This window comes from Papaver somniferum, chromosome 3 (genome assembly GCF_003573695.1).
Source record: "Papaver somniferum cultivar HN1 chromosome 3, ASM357369v1, whole genome shotgun sequence".
In the NCBI taxonomy this organism is placed as follows: domain Eukaryota; kingdom Viridiplantae; phylum Streptophyta; class Magnoliopsida; order Ranunculales; family Papaveraceae; genus Papaver; species Papaver somniferum.
The window spans coordinates 85,294,869-85,303,852 of record NC_039360.1 but is presented as its reverse complement, the minus strand read 5'-3'; positions in this window follow the sequence as shown (position 1 = coordinate 85,303,852).

The window sequence follows — 8,984 nt, the reverse complement described above, 5'->3', positions numbered from 1 at the left end:
ACATCAGCCAAATCATGAGAAAAGTGTGACGATCCTGCCAGATTGGTATTTGTAAGGTTGCGAGAATGTCGCAAACCATATCCGAAAATAAAGTATAGATTAGCTGTCATCCACTATGTAATTTCCTATAAATAGCCATTCAGTTGTAAAGGAAAAGGAGAGAGATCTTTTTTGAGTGAGAAGAAAGTAAATAGGAGAGAGAAAATCTAGAGCAGTGGTTATTCTTGATTCCTTTATCTTTTCTTGTAAGATTGTCCAAAGATTCATCAATAAAATTAAGATTGTTAATCCAAAAATGAGTTGAATGTTAATAAAATCTTGTGAGGGGTGTAGTGTAGGATTTCCTGCAACTACATAATGGCTCTAGAAACAGGGAAGATAGATAAAGGACTGATGATAGAAATAATATTCGTGAAGAAATATCAAATCCTAATGAAGAACATCGCGAAGATAGAGAAATGACTGATGATCGTTAAGTTCCACAAAATGAAACTTTTGGTGATAGGCAAAATGATAGAAATCAAGATAATAGACAACGTCAGGGACGAAATAATCAAGATGGCGAAGGGAATCGAGAGGAAGGAAGGAGAATTTTACATGAGAGAGAAGCTCAAAGAAATCAACAAACGATTGAAGAAGAAATTGAAAGACACTATGCTGAACAAGCACGTTTAATTTGCGAACGTGAAAGATTGAGAGCGGAAATGGAAGAACAAGAGCTTCAGGAGACAATTCGCCAGAACAATCACGACAATCGAGAAAGAAGGCCCACACAAAACCGGAATAACGGTAATCTCAATGAAGAGTATGATAGAGTACAGAGGATGGCTAAAAGACAGCGAATGGAATTGATAAGAAATGAACAAAATCATGGAGGGGAAAATGAGAGACATCATCATATGCGAATTCAAGATACATATGAGGAAGAGAATCGCAGGAGAAGACGAGATGAGGATGATGAATAAGAAATGCAAAATTCCGCGAGAGAAGAAAGACATGGACACAGAAGAAGGGATGCGAAATTAAAAAGACCAATGGATCAAAATTCAGGCGTAAATAAACAAATCTTAAAAGAATTGGAAGAAATGAGAGGAATGCTAAATAATAGAGGAGAAGTAGGCAGAAGACAATTGGTGTGGCCGTTCATATAACTTGTGCAACCGAATAAAAGTTTATACCATATATATGTGGTAAGCGATCCTAGTACCTAGTCAACCAACTTTTGGTAACTAGTGTGATCGATCCTAGTACCCACATGGAGGTAGAACCGAAACTTGTTTTGGTAGAACCGTTAAACCCATGAATGGTGATTGAATTTTTTTGATCAATCACATAGTTCTTGGAAATCAGATGAACCAATTCTAAACTTATTTGGAAGTGTGGAAAATCGGTTCCAAGATTGTAAATATGAAAAGGATTTAGAAAGTAAAGATGTCGACATACTTTGAACATGTGCAATAACTTTTATCTTTTATTGTTCAAAAATATTCCTTAATAGCTAAAGGAGAGAATCGCGGATCGAAATAAATTGAGAATCTTTTAATTAAGGTTTTTAGTTTTATATGCTTTTAATCTCCAGCAATTAAAATGCATATCTTTAGAAAATAAAAATTGGTAATGTGCATTTACTAATTGGAGATTTTCTACTGAGATTTCGGTCAATATTTGGACAGAGCATTTCCAGGAATTATGAAAACCGAATTTGGAAATATATTGCATATCTTGAGAATATTTTCGCTTTTGGAAATTCCTTGGTGTCCAAACTTCCTTGGTTTATAAATATTGGAGTTTGCATTTCGAGCAAACTAATCCTCAGAGCCAGCAAAACTACCTAGTTGTTTTGTTACTGGTGGAGCCGTCTATTCGGAGAGGAAAATACCCTAATTACGCGAAATCTCTTACCACCGCTCGTTTTAAAGACTTCTTTGGGATTGGGAAGCTCTACGAGTACCGTTGGTGGGAAACTAGATAATTGCAGTTTATTATTAGTTTTCATTGATTTGATTGACTAACGGTTGTTGAACTTTGTGTAGTTGCAGGAAATCCTACACTACACCCCTCATATGATTTCATTAATACTCATCTCATTTTAGATTTACAATCTTAATTTTATTGATGAATCTTTGAATATTCTTACAAGAAAAGATAAAGGAATCAAGAATGACCTCTACTCTAGACTTTCTCTCTCCTATTTACTTGTTTCTTTCTCAAAAAAGATCTCTCCCTTTAATTCCCAGTTGAACGACTATTTATAGGGAAATACATAGTGGATGACAGCTAATCTGTCCTTTATTTTCGGATATGGCTTGCGACATTCTCACAATCTTACAAATGTTAATCTCGCAAACTCTCTAATTTTCGCAGGATCAACACATCTTTCTCATGATTTTAGCTGGCGTCGTTTATTATATCATTTCTGAAATTGTTCTGCGACGTTGTTGTGTTGTGTTGTTAATAATTTCGCTGAAATATTATTGCTGCGAGATTCTGATCCTACACTTTGATTGCACCTACTTTGTTTATGCTTGAGAATCTTCTCTTCTGATATAAGATTCACTCAAACTAGATCGAAATTTCGACGGGGATCTTTAGACTGTTTGTAGATCTAAAGACGTCTTGTGATAATCCATTGTTATCAGACTCCGCTTAGTGTGTGATTGATCACAAGAGATTCAAGTTGATTGTGTGCAGGTGTTTATTGAAGATCTAAGAAGATTTGAAGACAAAGAAGATTGCTTGTTTGAGTTCATAATCTTTGGTGTGCACAAAACTTGATCGGCTGGGGATCCAACTATAACCGGTTTATCTTTATGATAACCTTGATTGATTAGTTGAGTAGATCGACATCAATATATTGTCTTTGTGACTAAGAGTATTGATTGCAAAATCTAGACAACTACTTTGGTAGTTGTATTGAGATAGATCTAAGAACCTGACAAAGGAGTTTATTGGGATAAACGGAAGAGCCTTTTGTCAAACTCATATCACTTGTTTGAAAAGAGTTGTTACCGAACAGATTTGTTGTTCTTTTACTGTTTGGAATACGAACCAAAGGAATTGTTCCAAGTGCGTAACTTATTACAAGTTGGAGGCGTAGGGATACAGACGGAACTAGGTGAACTATAGGTTTAGTTGTTTGGTCTCAACTATACGAAGTTGGTTTAGATTTTGTATAGCAGCTTAATCCTGAGAGTATTCAATTCTGGACAAGGTCCCGGGGTTTTTCTGCATTTGTGGTTTCCTCGTTAACAAAATCTTGTTGTGTCATTCACTTTTAATTTCCGCATTATAATTGTTTTATTATAATTAAAGTAAATTGCACTTTGTACGTTAAAAGGGCACTTGATATTGATCTCATTGGTTTTGGTTATTTCCGTACCTTTTATCAAGTGATCACTTTGTTGTTATATCATCTCGATTTCATATCCAAAGAATATCACACAAAGTGTATTGGATTTCTCCACTTGACTTTGATATTTATTCACGAGTTAGGCCAGTCCGGACTAACCCTATTTCTAGTGGACACTGTGTTGAAGTATTCCTTGGGTGATTGTATCTCCAAGAGGTTTATACACAGTGTGATTGTATAGGTTGTGACCAAAATAAAAGATTGTGGTATATTTGGGTAGCTTCGTATTTTCACTTAACATGCTCGATTGGCAAGTCTACGTAACTATAAATGAGGCCTAAGCATTATTTATATCGTTCCGGCTAAGTTATGAAGCTTACTTGGTGCATGGTCCGCATATGCACCTTCAACCAACTAGTCCTCCCTATATATGTTAACTTGCAATTTTTATAACTTAGATTAGGGGAGCAAAATGACTTCACCAAGTCCCAAGGCCGTGATGGATGCACATGACTACCCTGGCCAAAGACAATGTAAGGTCGTGATGGCTGAACATTTCCTGAGCCAGGTCCACTGAAGGGTCGTGATGGATGTATTTCCGGCTTTGGCCCATAGGCTACTTCAATGTCCAGCCGTGATGGTTGTCCGCTGCCAACCCTATGTCCAGCCATGATGGCTATCCACTGCCAACCCGATGTCCAGCCATGATGGATGAACATCGTCAACGCATTGGCCAAGGTCCAATGTTCCTTTTCTTAAGCAACAAAAGTTTTGGATGAAGCTTCATCTCGGGCCATGGCGCATATTTTAGCTTGCGCATGCTAAAAATACGGGGTGTTACACATGTAATGATCATTGCTCTTGTTAATAGATGTTCGCACATCTTGGTGTATACTCTTTATATTGTCAGCATAAGCTTCACCTTCGCTGCAGATTTGGGTATCCAATGGAAGAGGTACCAAGTCAACAACATGTTGCGGATGAAAACCATATGCTACCTCAAAAGGTGTTCTCTTAATTGTACGATTAACTGAGTTGTTGTATGCAAATTCAGCTTGGGATAAAATCTGATCCCAACTCCTAATATGATCTCCTACTAAGCTTCTAAGTAAATTTCCTTAACTCCGGTTCACTACTTCAATCTGTCCATCAATTTGTGGGTGGGCAATTGTAGAATACCGCAAGTCTGTTATGAACTTCTTCCATAGGGTCTTCCAAAAGTGCCCCAAAAACTTCACATCTCGTTCAGATATGATAGAAGATGGAACTCCATGTAAACGCAACACCTCATTAAAAAAAAAAAAAAGGAAGCAATATGGGAAGCATCAGCGGTCTTAGAACAAGGAATAAAGTGAGCCATTTTAGAGAACCTATCTACCACAACGAAGATGGAATCGTGTTTCCTAGCTGTTTTGGCAATCTTAGCACAAAGTCCAGGATAATATGTATTCAAGAAGCGTGTGGAACTGGCAGCGGAGTATATAACCCAGTATTTTGTGACTGTTCTTTTGCAAACTGGCACACTCTACACCGCTTGACCAATCTCTCAACATCCTTGTCCAATGAAGGCCAATAATATCGGCTTTTTACAGCTTTTAGGGTCTTGTCTCGACCCCCAATATATTGTTAATCCTCCACCATGATGCTCTCAGACAATACTCTCCCTTAAGGAACCAACATGGATGCATAATCGGTTACCACGAAAGAGATAACCATCATGAAGCATAAATGACATACCTGACGTTGTTGACGATGTACTTAACTGTTGTACAACTGCGCTAAAGTAGCGGTCAGCAGCATATGGTTCCTTAATCACCTCAAAACCGATTACATGAGCTTGCATTGACTTCACCAGCACATGTCGACGACTAAGAACATCAGCTACCTTGTTCGTTGCTCCAGATTTATGCTTTAGGGAGAAAGTAAACTCTTCAAGATAGTCAATCCACTTTGCATATCTAGGCTTCAGTTTCTTTTGAGATTGTAAGTAGCGCAAAGCTTCGTGATCCGAGTAAACCACAAAATCTTTGTGGACAAGATAATGTCTCCAATGTTGTAAAGCACGAACCAACGCATAAAATTCCAGATCATAAGTGGAATACTTTCGTTTAGCTTCAATTAACTTCTCGCTAAAGAATTCCACAGGCCTGCCTTCTTGGCTCAAGACAGATCAAATCCACACATTAGAAGCATCGCATTCCACCACGAATAACTTATCAAAATCAAGCAGAATCAAAACCGGAGCCTCAGTCATTAACTTTTTAATCTTCTCAAATGTGATTGATGCTTCTTTTGTCCTCCGAAAAGTTGTCCCTTTAAGACACTCAGTTATAGGGATCATAGTGGTACTAAAACCCTTTATAAATCTTTTATAGAAGGTATCTAACCCATGAAAACTGTGCACATCAGTCACACATAGAGGAACATGCCAGCCCACAATCTCTTTCACCTTCATATGATCAGCCTTTGAGCCACTAGCCGAAACAATATATCCTAAAAATTGTACTTCTTCGTGCAAAAATGAGCATTTCTTAAGATTGAGATACAATTTTTCCTTCAAAAGAACCTCCATCAACTGCTTTAGATGAACTAGGTGTTCTTCCTTGGTACGACTGTACACTAGAATATCATCGAAGTATACTACTACAAATGAACCAATGAAAGGACGTAATACCTCTATCATCATGCGCATGAATGTACTGGGAGCATTGCAAAGGTCGAAAGACATTACAATCCATCCATAGAGGCCATCTGGTGTTTTGAATGTTTTTTTCTATTCATCCCCAACGCGAATACGTATTTGATGGTACCCACTTCGCAAGTCTAACTTCGAGAAAAACTTAGCACCAACCAATATGTTCAATATATCCTCCAATCTGGGTATAGGAAACATATACTTGATGGTGATCTTGTCGATTGCTCGGCTGTCGACGGACATTCGCTATGAACTATCTTTCTTGGAGTTTTGGGGTAAAAACTGATTCTGCTGGTTTTGGTAAATTTGGGTGTGCCACCGAGAAACGAATCTAAACCCTAAACAAATGCACTGCGCGGGAGTACTTTAGATTTGAGAGATCAATCTGTACAATTCTGGCCTAAACCAAGAAATTGTCGTTCCAGACTTGCTTCGGTCACAAAGTGAAGAAGAAGGGTTGATCTTAGGGAGGGAAGCGAAGAAGGTGTTGAGGTCAAAATATTGAATTTTGAGGGTGTGGTTGTTTTATGACTTGTATCAGAATTTGGAACTCACTTGCGGAATGTAAGCTATCAGTTCTTTTGTGTTTTTATGAATACTTGCGTTGATAACCAAAACTCTGTTGTTTGGTTGAAATAGGTAGAAACCTATTTATACAAGCCATAGTTGAACGCACCCTGATCTCATAAGAAGTGGGAGTGGTTGAGTGATGGAGAAGTGGGATAGTGTGTAAATGTTGAAAACCACGTCCCTATTATGAGGGGAGACGGGTTCGTTTACACCCGCTAGTCCTCCCCTCCACTAACTGTCCGCTTTCCTGACACTTTCTCATAATAGGCGTGTTGCACGCCCCACGTTGTAAACCGCCAGACCAATACCCTGATGAACATCCCCCAGTTTGTGACATGTTTGATGTCTCGAGTATTTTAGTGGAAAATATGAAGCAAGCTGGTGAATGGGTCTTGTTTGCAATACCTAGTTATTCTGACCAACCACGCGCAAGCTAGGTGGCGGGTGGTCATGTGTGAGTAGCTGCCAGGAGCTATCCATGTACATTGAAGATGTGGTGATCAGTCCTTATAGGAGAATGGTGGCTGGCAGCCATTTTGACATCCTATTGGTTGGCCCAAATTAAATCTAAATCGGTTAAGTTGGCTAGCCAAGTTGGATGGATGGAATGATTTGCAGAAGTTTGTGCTAATTCATGAAATTTCGTAATCAGAAAATTCAGATGTGAGACCCTAACTAAAACTGTTGTAGAATTCTCATACGAAATCGGACTTTGACGATCTGCCCCTCCATTCTTATCGGAAAAGAATTTCCTATCTTCCGTCGCGAGAATATTTAGGTTTTGAGGTCGTTTAGGAGGTGAAAACAGCCCGACAGTAAAAACTCAAGAACAGTTCAGGAGGAATTCTGTCAGTTTTCAGCCATGACCTAGCTCGCCTTTATATCTTTTAGCTCTTTAATCCGATTGATGTGATTTTTTAATATGTTATGCTAGACATCCATACAAAACTTTTGGCATGTAGATCATACTAAAATTGTTTACCAAATGCTCCCAGTTGTTCGTCCAATCTTTGGGTGATCGTTTAGAAGCCATATGGGTAGGCCGCGGCGTGGCCGATTGTTGCTTATGAAAGAGGAGTGGCCAATGGTCACGAAGACATTTGGTTGAACGCCTAGAATAAGAGTATGGCGGGTTTAAAGCAATCTGATTGGTCGATGGGAAAGATGGCCTGAAAGAGCAACATGGAGCGTGGACGGCCACATTCCAACTTTAAAATATGTGTGTGGCGCATTTAGAGCGACCTGATTGGTTGATGGTAAAGAGGGACGACAAGCAGCAACATGGAGCGTGGCCAGCCGGCCACAGGTGATGCCTGCTGAAACCAATCGGACGGCCAAGTGGCGTAGCCACGCCTCCTTTTGCCGCTGCTCTTACTTGCCGCAGTTCCTCTTGTTTTCTGATTTTTGGTAGGTGTTTGCTCCCACTTGCTCCATGTTGGATCAATTTCCTAGTGCTCCTAGGATTAGTTTCGACCAATAGGGTTCGAAATATCGCGCAGGGCGCAAAAAACCTTATTTTTGCAAATAGGTAAAATTAGGTTAGAAAATTGAATTTTGTGAGATGACACAAAATTAAACAATTTTCGATAAATTATCTGTGCGTTGGCACAAGAAACCTCTTTATCAGAGAGCGGTGCAACTTGCGTGTTCCTGAGTATTTTCATGCAGATCTTAATACTGACACTTCGGGAAATTCATGCTACTCCGCTGCGAGTGAACAATAGTTGTCATGTCATGCCAATATTAGGAGTTCAGCTGGGGAACATAGCATAGGGAAAATGCTCAGCAAGTCATGCATTTAGTGAATAATGCAGGTGGCAGATTAATAAAATTTATAGAATATTTGGGATTGTTGCTACATGCACCAATATTATTCTAAATAAATTTTGTAGGTACTAAACTACATAGTTCATGTGTAAGCAGAGAGGTATAGACACTCATCAGCTTCTTGGCAGCTCTACTTCTTTGCAGAAAGCAGGCATATAAAATACAGGGTTTTACAATTTTAACCCTGAACTAAAAACCACCATCAACACTTGGGAGTCAATAAGGCTGGTAAAACACACAGACTTTTGCTCTCCTTGGCCAAACCCTACTGCAACAACTCCTCTACTTGTCTTCGCATCTCCAATCGATGTGCAAGAGGCATCCTATATGCTGCCAAGTTACGGAATGCACTCCCTGGCACCAAATCGGTGGCGTGTTTTATGTCCCTCATAGGTGGCAACACATTAGGTAGCTCTGTAGGTGCCAGTTCTTCGAACAGTTGTAATAATTCAGCGATTTCAGAAAAATGTTCTGTCTGTCTACGACAACATTGGATGTGGACTTACAAATTAGTGCATAGATCACACTAGTTTCCTTGCATTC